The 20,693-nt window shown below is 49.6% G+C and overlaps 1 long non-coding RNA gene across 1 annotated transcript in view; it reads left to right on the top strand.

The window, feature by feature from the left end:
• The first annotated feature begins 18,439 nt into the window (after positions 1–18,439).
• The window catches only part of LOC128151054 (uncharacterized), a 121,536-nt gene continuing 119,282 nt past the window's right edge, over positions 18,440–20,693 (top strand). The window contains exon 1 of the long non-coding RNA XR_008238269.1: positions 18,440–18,617. This is a non-coding gene — a long non-coding RNA (uncharacterized LOC128151054). The remainder of the gene's footprint in view (positions 18,618–20,693) is intronic.

Below are 20,693 nucleotides of genomic sequence, written 5' to 3'. Positions count from 1 at the left end.
GGAGGCTTGTTTGGAAATGTCTGTTCCCAGCCACGGTGTGATTGTTACTGCATGGACCCCGCGGGGCTGTGGGTGATGGGAGAGTCCAGCTCCAGAGCTGCTGTGCTCTGTTCATTTTGGGGTGAATGTTTTATTTATTCCTAACCCCCTTAACTCTTCCTACTTCAGATATCTGCCCCAGGTACTCTACAAAATGCTGGAGCTGCTGGTGCTGAGCGCCCTGGGGACCGAGCCAGCACAGCCTCTGTGTCCTTGCAAAGCCTTAGGGAGGCAGGTGGGTCCCTTCCCTCTGCTTTCATAGTGAAGCTGTTTCAGCTGCAGTTGCTGGTATTTTTATTAAGGGGGTCGCACCTAGTTCAAGACCAGACAGCAGCTTGCATGTCACACAAATGTGGCTTTGGCTTCACAGGCAGATGGTCTTCAAAACTTTTTGCGACCGCAGGATGCCCTTGGGATGCCCTTGGAAGTTGGCTTCACTTTGACAACTCACCCTTCCTAAAAACCACATTTCTCCCTGGTGTTGCAGACAAGACACGGTCCAGTCTGGTGTTGTAATATGTATCTTACACGTCTATTGTATTTTTTCTCCCCAAGTCAGTTGAACTCAAAAGCCATCTGGACGTGGTCCTGGGCAACCAGCTCTAGGTGACCCTGCTGGAGCAGGGGCTTGGACCGAATGACCTCCAAAGGTCCCTTCCAACCTCAACCCCTCTGGGATGCTGTGGTTCTGGAACTGTATGAAAACAAAACCAACAGGACAGAAGTCAGGTTGGGTTGGGTTGGGTTCCTATGGGTGTGTAGAGTACAGGACAGGCTTATGTACATTTTCTGCTTTTCTGCTGGCACCTGGGTTTCAGACCATTGAATCAGCTCATCTCGTATGGCATCCAGTGAGGTGTGCAGTAAAGTTTGTTGATGGGCCTCCCTTTGCCCCAGTGCTAAACCCATCCCTAGAAATACCCCCCCCCCTTTTTTTTTTGTGCTATACTGCAGTGTCGTGCTTGCTTTAGCTCAGACACTCCTCATCCCCATAGCTCTACTCTACCAAATGAGTCCATTGGGGAGAAGCAACGAGATCAAGGTGTTCTCACTATTGTAACTGGAGCAAAGACCCAGAGCAAAAGCTCTTAGGGGGCGAAAAAATCAACATGTAGTCGTAGTAATTACAAACATGGACCATGGTCTTTGCTTCTGGACAAATCTGCAGCAGCTTTTCCCCATATGATGGTTTTTCTTGTGCTGGTGTCTGGTTTTTTTTAAGCTTTCCTCAATGCCGGCATCTGCCATGCCCATGGAGGGAGATGGGGCAGACGATGCTCCGGGACTCTCCAGGCGGATGCTCTCCTGGTGACAGATTGAGAAACCACTTGTGGTTGGGGCTAGGGCAAGGCGGGCAAAATTCCCGAGCTCAGCAATAAGAGCAGCTTTTGTTTAGGCCAGAGGAAGAGCTCGGCAGGTCGGAGGTCTGTTCATGGGAATGGCGCAGGGAATGGCTTCCAGATGTTAGGAAGCCCTGGAGAGGTGGGGTTAGCGAAGGGAGAGCAGCAACGCCAGATGTGCTGATGGAACAGGGGGTTGTGTTGTGCTATGGGAAAAATCCCAGCTGGGGGAAGGGTTTGCCATTGTAAAATCCACCCCCCTCCCTCCCCAGAGCCTTGGTGTAGGGCAGGAGTGACCTGGGAGGAGGGCAGATGGGGAGGGCTTGGGCAGAGGAAGCAGGCAAGGGGCTGCTTTCCCTTGCCCGTGCCCTCCTGAGCTCTCTTGTAGGGAAATTAGCCTAACGATGCTGTAGCTGACAGAAAGGGCCTTGCACTAATGGCTTATTGAGTGGCCTCACTTTAACAAATGAGGGAAATGAAGATGAGTGAGAGTTTAATTACTGATCAGAGCAGGGCTTTCTGCAGCAAGGACTGGTGCTTGCTCCCCTTCGCCTGGCTGCGGGAGGGAGAGGAGGACCCCCCAGCACAGCCGGGCTCTTGGGGTGCCTGGCAGCGTTGGAGGAGATGGCTGCTTAGCCGGGCTGGGTGGAGGTGGGTCCCAGTTCCACCTGACCAGCCCGACCCAGAGACCATCATCATCATCCAGAGAGGATGACTATAAATAATAAGAATAAAAGGGAGTATAAATAATTAAAGCAGCTCATAGTGAGTAGTTCCTGAAACGTCTGCCTGATTTAAAAACTAATTACTTGGAGGGTAATCACCACCAGAAGCGCATATATTTACCCACAATGCTGCTGTTCTGTCCTCTTCCTTTTGCTCACCCTCTCCTGATTGCTATCCCAGGCATCGGTGCCCAGACTTATCACTCATCCACAGCACACAATAAACTGTGTTGTACTCGTTCATCTCCCTGATTAATAATGTCATTGGAGACCTGTTCAGGGAGGAATAAATCCTCTCCGGGTAGGAGGCCAGGTGCCGGCAAGAGGGGAAGCTGCGGCTGCATGGTACCCGCAGAGCCTGAGCCCTCGGAGCTGGAAGCCTGCTCTGCCCCAAAGGGCCACCTCCTGCTCCAGGGATGGTCCCTTTGGCTGAGCCTGTGCTACCCAAAAAGCAGGGTACCACCGAGTCACCGTGAGCCCGGGGTACCCGAGGGGGATGCATCATCACCTGCTCAATATGAGCTGCTGTTAAGAGACTTTTCTGGATCATTACTCTTACACACCAGCCCATAGTGCGCATCAAAACCTGAATTTGGTGATGTGGGACCTGTCCTCATGGGAAACATCTCCTTTTGATGTGCAAGCCGGGCTGCAGCAGGCATAGGCAGAGCTGGTGATCTCGAGCTTTAATTACTGTGAAGCTGCTGCACTGCAGTTGAAAGCCTCGGGTTTTTTGATCATCTTCACCACGGCTCCAGCAGAAAGGAGGATTTGTCCCTCTGTCTCCACTCCTGTGCCACCCCCTCGCACTACCTCCATCGCACAGGGTGCTGGCCCCAGCCTGCCTGCTCCTTCTCAAAACCACAGCAAAAACTTTACTTCCATGCCCACAGCAAGTCGAAGTTTGTAACTCTTTGCTACAGTTTAGTTTGTATTTATCTGGCTGAGCTTGTGTCTGGTCCTATACAAATTAATAAATAATTCTCACCATCAGCCTGATTTAGGAGCAGTATTGCACTGCGTTGCTTCATTTAGGAAAAGAGAATAATTTATTCCTAACTTATGGGGTTCAGGAGACTTCCACCCGCAGCCCACGATATTTTCTCATTAACATTACCCAGCTAAGCTAAAAACTGCAATTTCATAAGTCACGCTTCCTTCAAAGGCACATTACCAGCTTCCCAGGGACTCCAAAAGTTTACTGGAGCTTAAAGACATACCTCATAGCATGCAGTAATGTACCAAAGTCCCTCTTCTTATTACTCCTGAAACCGTCTTTTCTGCAAGTTTCCCTCCCCTGAACTATTCCCATCATTAATAACCCTGCAAGGATGGCACCACGTGCCCAGCCCTGCCTGGGGGCTGGCGGTGATGAGCCTGGGCATCCCAACCAAGCCCTTACAAACAGCAGCACGACACATGTTGGTCATTACACCCAACCCTGTGCTAATGAACTGATAAGCCAAGCCAGAGCCGCTTAGTGGGGTTCCCAGCACCAAATTTTGTTGTAGACGTGTGTACAATGCGATGGAGGTTTAAGCGAGTGATACCGGGCAAAAGACGACTAGCATTAAGTCAGTCTTTATCAAGAAGGTAAAAAGAAGAAAATATTTAGCTGGAAAACAGAAGAAAGGCAATTGTTGTGTGAAGGAGTTTGTAGCTTTGCCCTCCATGCCCCTCAGGGCTCAGCCTGGACTGCTGCGTGCCTGTTTCTCGGTGAGCTGGGGAAATCGCCCCAGATCTCCCGTGCAGCTGGTCCTGTGCTAGCACGTGCCCCGGCTGTGCCTCCTGCAAGGAGATGGAGCTCACAAAGCATTATGGGGCTACACAGGTCTGACGGGGCGGACCCCCCGTTCCCAAGGTAAGAGGCCCCCGGCACACCATCCCCAGCAGCCCACGGTAAGAAGCCGGTGCTCGGTGCCCACTTCGCTTTCCTGCAACGGCTCCAGGAGAGCAGATGTAGTTTTTTGCAGGCTGCCCTGCAGAAACCTCCCTACTCCTGCAGGTTCTTCGCCACTGGGATCCCGTGGGCTCAGCTGGGCTGCCGGATGGCAGACCAACCTTTTGGGGGGGCTTTCACAGTGTCGACAGCAGGTGGGAGTCACTGACCTGCCTTAGGGCTGAGCGATAGCAGTAAGACCTGATTTCAGAAGAAGTCAGGCCATAGGAAGACTGATACCTTTTGTCCTTTATCCTCCCCTCTGGGGCTTTGCTGAAAACCACATAAGCCAAAAGGTTTCTTTTTTGTAGTTTTTTTAGTGCTGGGGTCTACCCACAGTGAGAGCATGGGGTGGAGGGGCTGGGATACAGGGAGATGGACGACTGTGTGTGAGCTCTTGTCACAAAGAATCGTCAAGACCCGGGGCTTAGTTATTTTAATCTGTACGCCATTTTTAAAGGTGGCTTGTTGGCTTTTTTTTTTTTTTGTAATTCACAGCTGAAAGCACTTGCTAGCAAAGTTTACAGACCCCATATTTTAAAAGTAAAAATTATAGCCTTTTAAGAACCATGCCCTGAAGTAGTTTTGCAGAGGGCAATGACAGGGAAGCAGAAAGAGCCTTAGTCCCCTTCCGTACATCCACACCGTCTTATACGGCATTAGCCCTAGGCTTAAACTGGGGGGGGGGAGCAGAGGAGCGCTTGGTGAGTGCTGCCGCCAGCGATCCCCCTTCTCTGCCCTTCCCCTCTTCTGCAACCAGCCTCAGAAGAAAGTCAAGATTAAAATCATATTCCTAAAGCAAAATTACACATTGGAGACTCCACAGCCCTCCCGGGAGGATCAGGGCATTCCTCTATAAATATCTGTCTCGATATGTTTAATTTGCAGATGAAATTAAGCCTGGGAAGAAAAGGAAGGCTGTCTTTTCATGTGTGGGCTGTCCAGCTTTGCCTTGAATATCAAAGTGAGACGAGTTACAAAGCACCGACTCTCTGGGATTATCTAAGAAACCTTGTAGGTCCCAAGTGACGGCGGTTACGGGATCAAAAGGTGTGGTACTTATGCAGAAAGCCAGAAAAAGCCAGCGTGGTTCTTAGATCAGCCCCAAGGAGCCAAATCTCAGGTCAGTTTGCAGAGTTCAGAGATTTCCAAGGAAACAAGGAGGTGGGTGAGGAACCAGGAGAGGCTGGGCTTTCACATGGCCTTTGGATTAAATATTAACTTGCTGCAGTGGGTTATGAGGATAAATACTTTCATTAATCATGTATGTGCTCATTATTATGGTGAGAATAGACCATTCAAGCTTCATCTGCATGAGCATTTCAACGCCACCCTCCCATTTTCTCCTCATAGCTTTCTGTACACCATCGTCTTTCATGCTTTTTCTCTTTGGAAAACTTTTTTCCATGAACAGTTTTATTGGTTTTGACATTTAATTGGTTAGGCTTCGAAAGCATCAGCTGAAAAGATTTAGCATGAGGATGAACGGGCAGGAGAAAATGCACCTCTAGCCAGTTAAAACAAGGAAAGTGGAGCGGGGTGATATTTCTGGGACAGCCCATGGAAGTGGGAGCCTGATCTGAGGTAGGAAAACAGCTCTCGCCAAAGGGATCTGCTGCTGTGTACCAGTGACAATTTATGCAGACATTCAGTGTGGTGTGATAGCACAGCCCCAGAGCACTGGGGGAATTTTGAATGGGATTTTCTTGCAAAGTACTTAGCTAGGCAGAACTGTGGGCCCAATTTGTCTGTACAAATGAGAAACAGCGCAGGATAGTGCAATAGGCCTGCATCATTATCACAGCCTGTTGACACTTTTCATATTAAAAATACTTAGCTGAAAAAGGTCTTTTTCATCATCCATTTCATTAAAAATTGGAATTTTTCCTTCTTTTCCCCAATTTTATTGAACTTTTCAATCATCATAACTTTCTTCAGCTTTACTTCCCTTCTGTTTTTAGCTGCTCCTTGCAATTATTTGGTGCTTTCCTTTTTATTCCAGTAATTTTTTTTAAAGACTTGAATAGAAAGAAGAGGGAAGATAGATTAACATTTATACTAGAACAGAAAGTGGATGTATGGCCGAGAGTCTAAAACCCTATCATTAGCAATATTTAATAAGGAACGAAATTATTGCACAAGCTGAGATGTCTGCAAATGACTTCTGAAACTCTCCAAAATGGAAGGGAGCTTATCTAGTGGAGGAGAAAGCCGACTGATGGATTAAGATACAAAGCATTTGGAAAGAGGTTGAAGGAGCATCTCTAATGACCTTCTGTCCCACTATGAAGATTTATGGATGTTGAGCGTAGCTGCCTCTGAAGCACCCATCTCTGGGTGAAGGTAAGACCAGGGCTGGCACCTTGGAGGTGCCTTCTGCTCCCCAAAATAAACCCTTCTCCTGCTGGCACCCGCCGTGTCCCTCCATGCTCCTTCCCCTGGGCTGGCTGCAGTGGCTTGTCTCCACCGGCATGTGCAGAAGGAGGTGCTGAATCCATTTTCAGTCCTATGAAGGAAGAGAGTTGCAGTGGATGCTTGATGTTTCCTTTTCTGAGCACTTCTGCAGTCTGGCATGGAGGAGGAGCGGGCAGATTTGAGGTCGTGCCGGCAGCCGTAGCTGGGACACTTCCCACTGGTTTGGAGGCTCTGGTCTTGCCACCTAACCCTGCCTCAATCTGGCATATTTGTTATTATTTTTAGCAGAGCACACCAGACTCTTAGTACTTCTTGCTACAGGAGAAAACTGATTTAAACAGGGTCTTTTTGCTATTGTCAGCCAGGCCTGTGTGCTAGATCATAAATGTCAGCTTTGGAGCACATGCAACGCAGGGAGCAAAGCGAGTGCTGCTGCATTGCCATAAAGCATGCTGGGCTGTGCAAGGTTTGCTGGAGAGACAAAGCACAAAAATAATAGTTGTGCTATGGTAAGGGGCCCAGGGACTATTCCTGCAAGCCTCCTGTGCTTGTAGGGCCACTGCGATGCTTCCCTGCTCCCGCTGCCAGCACAGGCAGGCTTGGCTGGGCACTGAGGCTACAGCCAGCTGGGTGCTACAGCAAGCACCGGTACCTGCCTGCATCTTACTGTCATAGTGCAAGGACTGGGGAACTGGAGGTGGCCTGACAAGCAGTTGCACAGTTGTCTGCCCTCCTGGTGCAAAATTAGCTTAATTGAAAAGCAGTAAGTGCTATCAGCTGCTGGTGCAGGTGCTCCACTCCTAAACTCTCCAGAGGGCTTAAAAGCAGCAGCTGTTTGCTATCAGAAGTGGAGAGGCTGAGAGCATGTTGGGTGGGAAGTGTTGCCCTGAGCCAGGACACACGGGGCTAGTCTGACCCAGAGCTACTGAGATGGCTCTGTCCTTCTGGCAACTTCTGTGCGAGCTGGAGCTGTTGTGTGTGAAGAAGTAAGTTCAGTGAGTTTTTATTCTGCTTTAAATATAAATGTAACATTTTGCACTATGAGCCAGCTTTCTCCAAAAGCCCAGGGCTGTGCAGGTACCCTGCTGCATGTGCTTCGCCTTGAGTGGGGATGAAGCGGTTTTTGAGTGTTTGGTTTTGATTATGCAAAGTGGGATATTTAGGGGGAAGGGGAAGTAAGTGTTTGTTTTAAATCTAGTGGAATATTTCTTATCTGCAACCTGAGCTCAGATGAAAGGCTAGCTCCAGAGCAGAAGTAGAGAACAGGGAGATGCAGGGAAGAAGGGGCTTTGAGCACTGGCTGGAAAGACACAGTTTAGACCTCTGCAGTTTTCCAGGGACTGTGGTGTGCCAAAGCTGAGTGCTCTGAGTTTGATACTGATTTACCTTTGCAGGCAGCATTCCGATTCTTGCTGTGCTGGTTATAGTTCAGCAGAGACTGGATTAATGGGTGGTTTTCATTCCTATGAAACCAGGGCGTACGTATATGGTAGACAGGGTCCTTTAGCATCCAGAGCCTACATAGCTATGCTTTTATTTAAGCACAGTTTATATATACATATTTCATACAGAATTTTTTTTGCATCAAAATTTCTGTGTAAAACCTGGTGCAGATGGATGGGAGAGTGTGTCTCTAAGCCCCTGTGAGCTGTGATCCCTTAAATTTAGAGTACTTTCTCAGGCACGTTGGTGGCAATAGAAGCTGGTCCCAAGTCAGGTCTGTGCATGCTTTGAGCCAGCATGGTGTGAGCCCTTCCCTTTTCTTTGGGGCCATGGTCCCCCATTTCTCTGTGTTCTGCATCGTGTGGGTCAAAACTACTCGGTGGCCAGACCTTTTCCTGCTGAGCACAGAGAAGATGGTAACTCAGCTTGCACTATTGATAGGATCTGCAAACCTGCGGAGATGACTGGTTGCCTCAGACACAGGACTGGGCTGGAAAATCCTGTATTACAGTTAAAAGTAACATATCTAAAAGATGTGCTTGGAGGGCTCTTGTTACCTCTGTTTGTGCTGCTGCTGCTGCTCTTACCTGGGACACATGTGGTTGCTGCTTGGGAACAAAATGGGCAGTTTCTTAATGCTCCTACCCTGAGTCAGCAGGACAGGGTAGGTCATCACCCCTGCTTCAGGGTTACTGCATTTCACATCAGTTATTGGGGTTGGAGCCCATTAATATAGTCATTGCTATGTATGTCTAGGGTCCAACTGCCTGCAATGCAAATGATTGCATTTAAAATTAATCAAGCCTGCTGAGCAGAGCCAAGCTGGGATGGGTGAGCACTAGGGTTGATGGGCTGGAGCAGTGACTGGGCACTGCACACCTCAGCATCCACCACAGCTCCGCATCCTCTTAAAATAAAAATGTGGTTGAGATTAAAACACGAGTCCTGCATTGGTGGTGCTAAACCCCCCACCAGACTCCGCAGAGAGCTTTGAATACAGGCATGGCAGAGCAGCGATGGTCTCCACATCCCCGGTGCAGGCAGGGAATGAGGTCTCTTTCCCCAGGTGCAGGCCAGGGGGTGGTTGGCCCCAAGCGGCTTTCCTGGAGGATGAACATACCCCCATCCCTTTGACTCCTTTGCTTGTGAGGAGCGATCAAAGTGCAGCCTTTCAATTTCATAACCTGAGTAATCGCTCAAAAAAGAATCACTCCCTAAATATCGCAGGGATGGTATTTTGAGTCTTGGCCGCTTCACCTGGGAAACGGTCTCTTCTGATTCAGCTTGTTTGAATCATTTTAACAGTTCTTAGTGAGAAAAAACCTTCTGTATCCTCAAGGCAAGTGTATTTGGGCAAAGCAATAAGAGAGACTTTAAGAGGTTTGGAGGTTACAGTGGGAAATAGCAGTTATTCCCAATAAGCAGTGTTAAATGAAGTGCTGCTGACAGTAGCCTGAGGCAGGTTCAAGAGTTTCAAGATTTGCAACTAAGAGATTAACCAAAATAGATGTCTTATTACAGGCAAGTTTGTATCTAAATCATTTAAAGTGCCTTTAGATGCTGTACTGTTTTTCCTCCTAAGTGCTTGCGGTGTATCTGCAGCTTCCTCCTGGCTTTTGGGAATGAGCAATGAAAGGGCCCTTGATCTTGGTGAGTTTAAGACCCTCTGATGAAGGAACAAGGAGCCAGTGGATTGGCAGGTTCCTGTTTGATGGGAGGCTGCTTTAGCAGTGCTCCTATTTTACACCAAGGAGAGATCCTGGCTCAGGTCCTCCTCCTGGTCCCTGCTGGATGCTCTGCTGTGTGGCTGGCTAACAGTTACAGCCCAGAGAGGATGCACTGAGCAGTGGGCTTTGTCAAAGCTCTGGTTGTAAAATGCCTCTGAAGGCATAGCAGCAGCATGGCCCTGAGCTGGACCAACCTGGTCCTTAATTTGCAAAGGCCATAGGATGCTCAGAAGAACAAGTGTTGTGTTTAGAGCTGTAAATGAGAATGGCCATCTCCAGGCACAGGTGAACACAAAATATCCTCCTCTCCTGGGCAGTGCCATCCATGCTGAGCACAGAGTCCAGCTGCTGCTATCAATTCCCTGTCATCCTGCAGGACTTCTCATGTGCATGGGTCACCCACCAAACCCTGTTTTGAATGTGGGATGGTGAGTTTTTTCTTCTGTGTTGAACTGACACTGGAAGGAAAATCAGTGTAAGGCTGGCAGCTTGGGGTTACTGAAACAAATATCTGCCATCAACATGGACAGTCACTGGCACTAAATCTTGGCTGCAACCTGGATAAGGTGTCGTGGTTTCAGCCCAGCCGGTAAAGCGCCACGCAGCCGCTGGCTCACTCCCCCGGCCACGGCGGGATGAGGAGAAAATATAAAGGTGGGCTCGTGGGTCGAGACAAGGACTGGGAGGGATCACTCACCACTTACGGTCACGGGCAAAAGAGGGGCTTGACTTGGGGAAGAAACAAAATCAATTTAATTTACTACCAATCAAATCAAAACAAGGATATTAGGAGTAAAACCAAACCTTAGAACACCTTCTTCCCCACCCCTCCCTCCTTCCCTCCTCAACCCCACTCCCGATTTTCTCTCCCTCCTCCCCGCGGTGGCGCAGGGGGATGGGGATTGGGGTCATCTCGCCACATGTTCTCTGCTGCTCCCTCCTCCTCAGGGGCAGGACTCCTCACTTGTTCCCTGCTCCACCGTGGGGTCCCTCCCACGGGAGACAGTCCTTCGCAAACTGCTCTGGCATGGGTCCCTTCCACAGGCCGATCTTCAGTCACAGACTGCTCCAGTGTGGGCTTTCCCATGGAGTCACGGCCATTTTGGGGGGCGTCCCCCTGCTCTGGCCTGGCCTCCTCCCTGGGCTGCAGGTGGGCATCTGCTCCCCTCCATGGGCCGGGGGGGGACAGCCTGCTGTCTCACCAGGGGCTGCGGGGGTATCCCCTCCTCCCCTGCTCCTCCTCCCCTCCTTCACTGAGCTCAGTATCTGCACAGGGGTTTCTCTCGCATTCAATCCCCCTACTCGCTGCAGGTTCCCCTTCTTAAATCTGTTCTCCCAGAGGCACTACCACCGTTGTTGATTGGGTTGGCCTTGGCCAGAGGTGGGTCCGACCTGGAGCCAGGGAAGCTTCTAGCAGCTTCTCACAGGAGCGGGCCCTGCAGCCCCTCCACCGCTACCAAAAAACCCATGCCACACAAACCCATAACATAAGGTAAATTTCAATTTAGTGGATGTAGAATCAACAGGTCCAAGGGAAATTATCTGCAAAAGAGGGGTAACCTCTGTGTGCTCAAAAAGAAAGGAGGGGAGAAGGGCAGAGATGTTTTGAGGGAGCTGGTCTAAACTTGGGGAGCAGCCTGGAGTGCTGATGCTGAGACAGGAAAATGGGTGTTTGTTATTGGGGTGAGATTTCTGTGCTCCTTGTGTTTGCTCAAGTCAGGAGCAGTTGATTTCTAGAAGCTCTCCAAAGTTGGGATGTCAGTTTGATTTGGCAATTCCACATCCCTGTGCAGATGAGCTGCACAACCAGGGGGCTTGCAGCTCTGGAGAGGGATGGGCTTTTCCCGGTGGGGTGCTTAGGGGTATCAGCAGTTGTGCCAGGGATGTTGTGCAGGTGGATCAAAAGGTCTGTGAGAGGAAGGTATAGATCTCTACCGAAGGAATACACTGGCAGAGCTGAAACCAGAGAAATGGAAATCCAAAGAGGTTTCCAGCTATGAGGGTTCAACATGCCGAAGCCATCCTGGAGCAAGCTGGTGAGGGCCTGGCAGGGGCTGGGTGATGCACCGTCTCACAGGGAGTTACTAAGGCTCAGCCTTGCTCACCATGGGCAGATGGTGTGAAATGCCTAGAATGCCCTGGGGTCTGGGAAATCAGTCCTTCTTTATGAGGCCAGCTGAGCCATGCTCAAAATGTGAAATACTTTTTCTCTTTTTCCTTGCTTCTTTCCAGGTTCTAAAGATGAATGACACTTCTGTGTCATTCAATAAACCTGAGATTGCAAGTTTTTCTCCATGTGAACAAGGAAAAATGTCTCCAAGTGTCTTTGCAATGTTACTTTTTTAAAAAAGGAAAGAAATGTTGCTCTAGGGAATCTGATCTTCATGGTGACCTAACGACAGTGTAGCCTCCCCTGCCCAGCAAGCATGTAAGATGTCATTTCAAAAACAGTACAAAGCAAATGAAAGTCAAATTTTATTTTCTGTCTCGCATGTTGAGTGAGCTGGTGGCAGTAACTTGCTGCATGTGGACAGAATGAGCTGGTGTCAGGGTGGCCTCACATCCCCTCCAGTGCTAATGGTTTTACCAGGGGTTGCCAAAGGAATGTTGCAAGTACCAGGTATGAGTTATAGCACCTCTGTGAGCTGAGGAAGGGTTGTTTTTTCTTGTTATTTGATAGGTGGGGGAACTGAATCTCAGAGAGGCTCTGGGCTGCTACCAGCAGTCAGTTTTCCCTTTTGGTAAAATGGAGGGACATCAGATGTTGTTCTTGTCAGGCCTCTTCCATGGTATTTGTGATGGATATCTGGATGACAGCTATCCCACAACCCCTCCTTAAATGTGACGGGAGGCCCTGTGTAACAGGATGAAGGAAGCAAGGCTGAAATGTGTGACGAGTGCCCTGCTTTTGCAGGACTCTACACACTTGCCAGTTTGAAGGACCACGTTGCTCCAGGCTTTCGTTTCCTGCAGTGAAAGTACAAGACTCTGAGTGTTAATGGCAACAGATGGAAACCTGGCTTTTCTGGAGGCTTTTAAGGGTATGCCCTGACTGCCACAATCACTGCAGGTCTGTGAGCCAGGGGCTGTCTGGGCTTTCACTGTCCAAGTCCCCCCTTCATGCCGGGTCCCACAGCTGTAGGGCTGACCCCTTCCCACGCCAAGGTCCGGCACCCTGTCTGTATACTTGCCTTACTCGTGAAGCTGGGGGATTAAATGCACTAAATAGCTGGAATAATCCAGTCCTTGAGGCCTTTGAGGAAAGTAGGGGAGTCTACCTGCCTTGTCCTGTTGCAGCAGACAGGTCTATGCAGTGTGGTGGGATGAACCCAACATAAAACTGAGCTTGGATCAGGCTTTTGATTTCACCTGTCCCTGAACATGTTCTGTGTTGTCATTGCTGCTGCTATATTTATCAGGAGTCTTGTGACACCTAGTGTTTTCGTTTCTCCTGGAGTCTGGTGATCTGATAGCATCTCTCTTTCCCAGGTGAGCCTTTATAGCCCTTGAAGAGGCAGAGGTGCGCTTCAGCAAGTGAAGCTTGGGGCCCTAAAATACTTGCTTTCTGTGAATACAAGGAGCCCAATCTTATATCAAAATATCATGAAATGAGCCATAAAATTAACTATTTGGGAATCCTGTTTTATCTTTTTGGATTGCTTCGAACAAGAAGACAGAGCCTGGCACTGCCCTACAGAGACCCTTTGGTGCTGCTGGCAGTGCCCCTAGGTGTGTGCTGGAAGCATCAAAGCTATTGCCCAAGGGCAGGTGGGGATGTGAGGGCTTGTCCTGGGTGAGTCCATTGCAACAAACCCCTCTGGGGTGCTGTAGTGATCCCAAGCAGGCACTGTGCACGTGGGTTGTTTGGGTGCAGAGCAATGAGAGCAAAACTGGATGTGCAGAGCCACGCTCAGCTGACTGGACGTGTGCTGCCAGTACCATCGCTGGCTTTCTCCAAAGGGAGCCTCAAGTACTTAGATCATGATCTGCTGCGAGATGGGCAGCCTGGGGAAAGGCAGCTCTCGGTCTGTCTGAAATGTTTCATGAAGTCTGTGTCTTGCTGGATTTTGGCAAGAGGCACCTTGATTTAACATGAGTTTTTAAAAGTGGGAAATGTGAAACAGCTGCTGTCATTGTAAGCAAGCCAGGAATGGAGAGGAGGGCAAGGCCTGTGGGTGTTTGCTTACAGACCTTGGCAAATGGGAGGCTTTCCCGTTTTTTATTTTAACTGGCATCAGGAAGATCTTTGGGACCTTGGAATCCCAAACACCAGTCAGGAGAGCTGGGTGGGTCTGAAAGGTGCCTCTGCACTGTGAAACCTTGACAGTGATGTTAAGTCAGGCAAGGGGCAAAGGAAAGTGCAGGTCTCTGAGCGGGAGGTAGGAGTTGTTGGTGAAAACGGAGAGGGTGAGACTTCTATGCACCCTTGCCCAGACTTGTAAAGGCTTAAAAATAGCTAAAGCCCTGTGGCCCGCTGGTTTTAGGAAGTGTCTCGCAAGCACAGCTTGGTGAGTACCCCAAGGCATGTGCTGCCCAGGGCAACTTGTGGGGCTGGGTCACCCTGGGACTGGCACCTCACAAGGACAATTTGCCTGATTGCACTTGGAGTGAGATGAATCATTCCTGTAAGGGCTGGTTTTCTCAACTAAGTGCAAAGACAGCTGAGGGTAACTCATGCAGACCTCTGTGTCCCATTCGTAGATGCAGACAGTAGGGCAGGAATGTCCCTTCTATAATCTCTGCTACAGACCTGACACAGATGGGAAGCCTCAGAGAGGGACTTGTCCAGCCCAGGACCTCCTTTCTAGCCATTGGCATCAAATGCTTTGGAGTAAGGTGTAAGAAACCTGCTATAATCTGCCCAGAGGGGAGGCTTGTCCTGGTTGGGATACAGCAGATTTTATCCTTTGCATTAGATGAGTATTCAAATAATTTAACAGTGGATGTTTTCATCCTTCATATACCAATGGAAGAGTTTTTGTGGCTCTAATGCTCTCGTGACCTCAATAATGTCTTCTGCAAGTGTGTTTCTTGGGTTAATTACGCATTAAGTTTACACAAGTCTTTTTGGTTTTTAATCAGTTCTAAACCTGCTGCCTTCAGATGTGCTGGATGCACTGACACTGGGGCACTATCGGGGGGCTTACAGGAGTACCTGCCGGTTCTTTTGTGCACCCTGGTATGTCTCCTTTATTTGTCACCATGCTAAATAAGCACTCGTGAGTCTTCTGGCTTTTTCACCTGTACGGGCTTCTCTGATGAGGACTACAGTAATGTAACACCATAAAGGAAGGTGATTACAGGTGTGATTATGTTGTAGTCGGCTCACTTTCCTTCTCTATGGGCTGGAGAAGTGTGAGTGTGCTCTGGAAGAGCCTGTGTGGGAGCCTGCTGGGAGGTTTTTTTCTTAAACATACTTGATCTTTCCCATGTGGTTTGTGTGAGTGTAAGAAAGCGGGTAGAAAGTGTGCCTTGCACATGATGGTGTTTCTCTTTCTTTTGGAGATCTCACTACTTCTCTTCTCTTTCTCTTTGCTTTCCTCTGGGTTTCCTCTTCAATTTCTTAGCAATCTTGAGCTGGATGAGCTTTCCTTCTCTGAAGTTTAAGACCTTGAATGTAAGTGTTATGGTAAAATTGCATAGAAGCAAGTTGGATAATGTAGTTCTTTCTTCAAGGCAAGCGTTTCTGTTTGCAAAGTAACTTGGCAGTCTTGTGTATTTTGGATTTAGGCATCCTGGTGTATAAGCCAAAGCTAACAGATATTAATTAGTTAGAGGACGGGAACTGTAATGAGGGCAGTCACTCACATAGGTTGGCATTTTTATTTTAAATGCAAGTAATTAAAGAAAAAGTTGTGTTGAAAAAGTCAGTGTTAAGAGATGTTACATAAATAACACATCCTGGGTGGTGAGAGTTAGAGAGGAAGTCAAGGGAAAGAATAACAGCCAGGTTACTGGTGCAGTGGCTGCTGTGATGCCTGGGTATGGAGGAATTATCCCTGTAGCAGGGAAAAAGGAGTAAAGGAGAAGGGTGCTTTTAAAATCATGGCAGAGGAGAAGGACAGTGAGTTGGAAGAGCTTTGCCAGTGCATTTGGAAACGCACAGGGGAGTTGTGTCTTTGGAGGATCCTGAAAAGCTGGTCCAAGAGGCGGTGGTGTAGGACTCAAGTCTGCGATGTAGACTCTGGGTTGGAGAAATAGTGCAAGGTCCTGAGTATGCAGCCCAGCGTTTAAAGGGGATTCCGTAAAACACCTCGCAGCCCATGATCCCACTGAGCTTATTCAGGAGGAAGTTTGTATGGAGGAGAAGCTCTGAGTGAAGCCTGTTTCATGGCCACACTAAACACTGGCACAGCACAACCTGGGAGGCAGGGATGCTTGCAGTCCAAGGGCCAAAACCAGGGATGAATCTGTGGAGTGGCTTGAAGCACAGCCACACCTTTGGGTTGTGGTCCCAGGAGTGTGTGTGGTGGGAGGAGGTAGAAAACAGTCAGCTCCCCAGGTTTAAGATATCTGGCAAGGGTGCTCTGGAGATGCCCAGAACATCTCTGGATGTACCTGACATGACAGTACCTGTCCTGTTAGCCCAGGGAAGTCCCAATGGGGTCTGCAGTTGAATTTTTCTCTGACCCTGCTGGTTGTGAAACAAAGCCATGGTTATCTCAAGGGTGCCTGTCTCCAGCCTCAAGACAGAAAACAGGTTCTGGAAATCACAGCCAGCCCACAGGAGGGGGGAGTCATGCAGCGGGGGAAAGCTGTGGTGCTGAGCACTTCTCATTGCACGTGGGCTGTGCAGCCCACAGCTCACCCGCTCCTTGCATCCCCGCTGCCACCAGCCAAGCCAGGCTTGGCGAAATGGGTTTCCCATGGAGGTCTTGTCCTCTGTCAGGGTCTGGCCAACCTGGGCTGCTGAGTACCCACCCAAAATTCATCTTGGAACAAGCTGAGCTGCACCAGGGGTTTGCATAATGGGGACTAGCTTTTATCTGATGTCCCAGCCCCATGGAGAGGCTGGATGTGCCAAAGAGCACTGGGCAGGACAGTCATTTATGGGTTTTTAACCATTTTTTTTCCCTTCTCCAAAATCCAACTGTCTATAATGATGATCAAGTCCTTCCTCTTCTCTGGGTGGTATATGGTGAAGGAGATGGTGGCTGAGGAATGTAAATCAAAGCTAAACAATGTGCTTCACTGTCTTTTTTTGTTTAAGAAGCTTAATATATTAGCTAATCGTGTGTGTAAACAATCTTGATATGCAAACTGAAAAGTAGCATCCCCCCTGGTGTCAGCTGCTTTGAGCTTCCCCATTAACCTCTCCAGAGCAAAAAACCTTCCTGAACAGCCATTTCGGAGTGTGCAAAATTGATTTCGTATTCGGTGTCCGCAATGGAAGAAGATGGCGGCGCAGAGCTGCGGGCGCCTCTTCTGCTCCCTCGTCATTTTTTGGAGATGTCCTCTTCCCCTATGCGTCTTGGTGATGGAGGATGGGTGGCTCTGGTGCTGGCGGGTCAGTCTTGCTGCCTGGGTATACAGGTCCCTCCTGCTGCCTTCTGGTGAGCAAAAACAATAAGAAACAAATTTACAGCGGCCACTCCTTGGGTAATTTCCACAGCGCAAAGACCCCCTGCCTCCCACCCCCTTCGTGTGCGTCTTCTCTTAATTAATTAATACTGCATTCATCACCGCTTAATTCCTGTTTCCGTAGCACCCGAGGAGGGGGGCTGTCGGCAAAGGCGGGTGCTGAGGCAGTCTAGATCCGCCGTCTTAGTGGAGGAGCTTAATTAGCCCCCGTGACAATATGGGATCGTTTCCCGCAGCCCCATAGCGGGTGGTTTCAAACTGGCTTCTCATGCCCAGCAAACGCAGCTCCATGTCCCCGTGCTGGTCCCTGTGCAGCTGGGTTGTGTGTGCTTGTGGGGAAAGGTGATCTGCTGCAACAGCTGCCCAAATTTTAAAAACCCCAGAAATGGGCCTTTTTTTGAGCCCGGTGAGGGACAGGAGGCAAAGCAGCGGGGATTTTGTCTGTCCTGGGGTCTCAGTGCTGGGGACAGGTGGGCTGGATGCTGGGGCTAAACTGCATAGGGCTGTAAAGGGTCCAGTACACCCCTCTCTGCTCATGGCTGTCACTGTCAGCATTGCTGGGCTACTGTCTCCTTTTCTTTCAGTTTTTTACCTTAAACACAACCTGTTGGCACTTGTGGTACCTCCTCTGCTGAAATCCTCAGTGCTACCCTGTGCTGCAGCCCTGATGGGGACCGTGGCTGGAGAGCCAGCCAGGGTGGCCCTGCAGCGCTGCTGGGGCAAAACAGCAAGTAAACCAGCGAACATTAACTGCTATTGTCCTTTTAGGAGGAGAATACAACTTCTTGAGGACTGTCTGGAAAGAAAGCTGATGTGCTTGTCAGCGTCGGTTTTGTGGCATGTGTTGGAGTTTAGATGGGTGCCTTTATTTTTTTAAGGTTTTTCTCTCCCCAACTTTGAACTCTTCTCCCCTCTACAAAAACCCCAAGGAGAAGGAAACCCCATCTGTCCCCATAGCTCGTTTCTCAGTGGGGTGGTGACCACGGGTGTGTGTGTTCATACCTGTGCAGATCCCAACTGCCTGGGCACCATCTTTAAGATAAGATGGAGAGACCCAGAGCGTGTGTGTGAGGAGGGAAGGGAAGATGGAGGAGGAACAAAAGCAGCAGATCCACCGCGGTGCTGGGCCGGGCTCCTTGCCAAGAGCGGCTGCAGCACGCAGCCCCGGTTGGGGTGGCGGTTCCCCCCGCAGCTGACATGGCCGGCGATGCTCCCTCCTGCCTTCTCCTCCCTGGTACAGGCTGCTGGCAGGCCGGGGTGTGAAGGTGGCTCTCGGCTGGGATGCGGGATGCTGTCTCGCCCGCGCCCTTCCCACTGCTAGACGGGACCGCAGCATCGGTGCTCCGGCAGCCCGACGCGCGCCTGTTCCGTGTGACTCGCATACGCAATGCAGCCATGCTTAACGAGCGTGAGTAATTATGCCAGGCAGAGGGTTGGGGTGTGGGGGGCGGTCGGGGTTGGGTGTGTGGTTGTTTTTGCTTGATTTTTTTTTTTTAATTCCCATTTTCCACCACCCCTTTCCCCCCCCGCCCAGCCCACGGCATTGAAACTTGGCCATCTCCTTGGCGGTGGCTTCAGGAGGGCCGGGGATGTGGGGGTCAGTTGGCACAGCAACTGCTGTTCGGGGACAAAAGGAGGCTTTTTTGCAGCGACAGTAGCAGCTGCCACCCAGAATAGCAAATCCGTGCGACTTGGCACCACTCCAGCTTCCTTGAGGGTTGCAGAGGGATGGTATGTTGGAGGGTAAGACTAGCTAATTAATCTTCTGGCAGGGAACAATGTAATATCAGACAATTACAAAGACAGAATGAAATTACTATAGTGGGAAGGCTGGCATACGAATTTCTCAAAGGGTCCATCTCTCAGCCCGCTGCTGTGTTACTTTATATGCGGGAAAAGCACTGACTGTACATGCGCTTTTCTGTTGGGGGGGGTGTGTGCTTTTTTTGTATGAATTGAATTATGTGTTTGGAGGAGGGGCGGGGGGATGAAGGCTTGATCACAGCGTAAGCTTTTTGAGAAGCGAAAGGGAGAAGGAAGAGTCATTCCAAGCAGAGATGTTACCTGTCAACCAGCTGTACCGAGTGGGCAGACCTGGTGCATTGCTGATGCTACGGGCTCACAGGGTTGGGGATATATTTCCTGGTTATTTTTAGTGGTTGCACTGTGATGCCTGATGGCTACAGCTTTTGGTAGGATCTGACTGCTGGGCAGAAGGGGAGTGATTTCCTTCAGCCTTTCTGCATGGAGAAGCCCTCAAAGAGCTTTGGAGCTGCTGAAAGTTATTGGGGAAACACACCTACCAGCTCAGTGGTGGTAATTGCCAATAATTAGTTGTAATCACTTCTACCTACAGTTGGGATGCTGTGATGAATAGGGTAGTGCAAGCTGCATGGTGCAGGCTCCCTGTCTGTTTATTTGCAGTGGGGAAAGAATTAGGAAAGTCTTATTTATCCTGGAGCACAGGAAAGCATTGGTGAGAGATCAGCCTGTGCAGAATTAGCATGGGAAATCCCTCCTCCCTCCTCTGCCTCCTCACCAGGCATTAGGGATAAGCTAATGACTCTCCTCCTGCATCTCCCTCCCAGGATGAAACTTAATGCAGTGGGTTCTCTAGAAGTGTCATTAAAAAAACCGACATGAAAACAGTGTCAGTTAAATTATCTTTGCAAGGTTGCATGTGTGCACATGAAGCCTGTGGAGACATGACCAGGAGCTGCTTTGAACCAGGAGAGGATTTGGAGCAACTCCAGCTTGGTTGTTCTTTCTCCTAAGGAATTCGAGTAGGTTTTTATTTCGTGCCTACATAGATCAGATGGTGCAGAGATGATGTTTAAAAACCACTGCAAGTCTCCTGCCTGCCTTGGCTGCTATGCTGGACTGCCAGTTGTCAGTGAAGCTACTGGAAAACTTAGAGTGAATAAGTGTGGGTTTTTTTAAGGGGGTAGCAATGTCAAGTGCTGGATTGGGAGGCTGGGGCCCCTTTTCCAAAATGCAGATTAGAAAGAGCTACACGCAGCCTAGTCCTTGTCCTGTGCCCTGAAAGGCATCCTGGTGGATGCTCATCCATGGGTATTTGCCTGAATATTTCCCAGGGCTGGCTAGATATCAGAAACATTTCTCATTGGGTTTTGTTAGGAATGAAGGTCGCATTGCAGGGTCCCATCAGAAGTCCCTTGGTGTGGTGCATATAGATGTGTGTAGCTCCTTATCTGGCCACATATGCTTGCTCTGCCCCACCCTGGGCTTCCTGTGCTGGCTCGGAAGCCTTTTGCTGAAACCTGAGAAACCAAAAAATTCCCTGCACAGCCAAAAGAGATGGATCCCAAAAGCCAAGACTCTGTTCCCACCATCTGCTGTACCCACCCTGTGTTTGCTCTGAGGGTCCCCAAGTGCTCGGGTACACAGTGGCGGGACAGCCACTTTCCTGGATGCAGAAAAGAATGGAGGTGTCCTCTCCCTCCAGAGGAAGCAGAGCTCAGCC

Source organism: Harpia harpyja, chromosome 14 (assembly GCF_026419915.1).
Source record: "Harpia harpyja isolate bHarHar1 chromosome 14, bHarHar1 primary haplotype, whole genome shotgun sequence".
In the NCBI taxonomy this organism is placed as follows: Eukaryota; Metazoa; Chordata; class Aves; order Accipitriformes; family Accipitridae; genus Harpia; species Harpia harpyja.
Note: the sequence above shows the minus strand (reverse complement) of the source record. Positions and strands in the feature narration are given on the sequence as shown.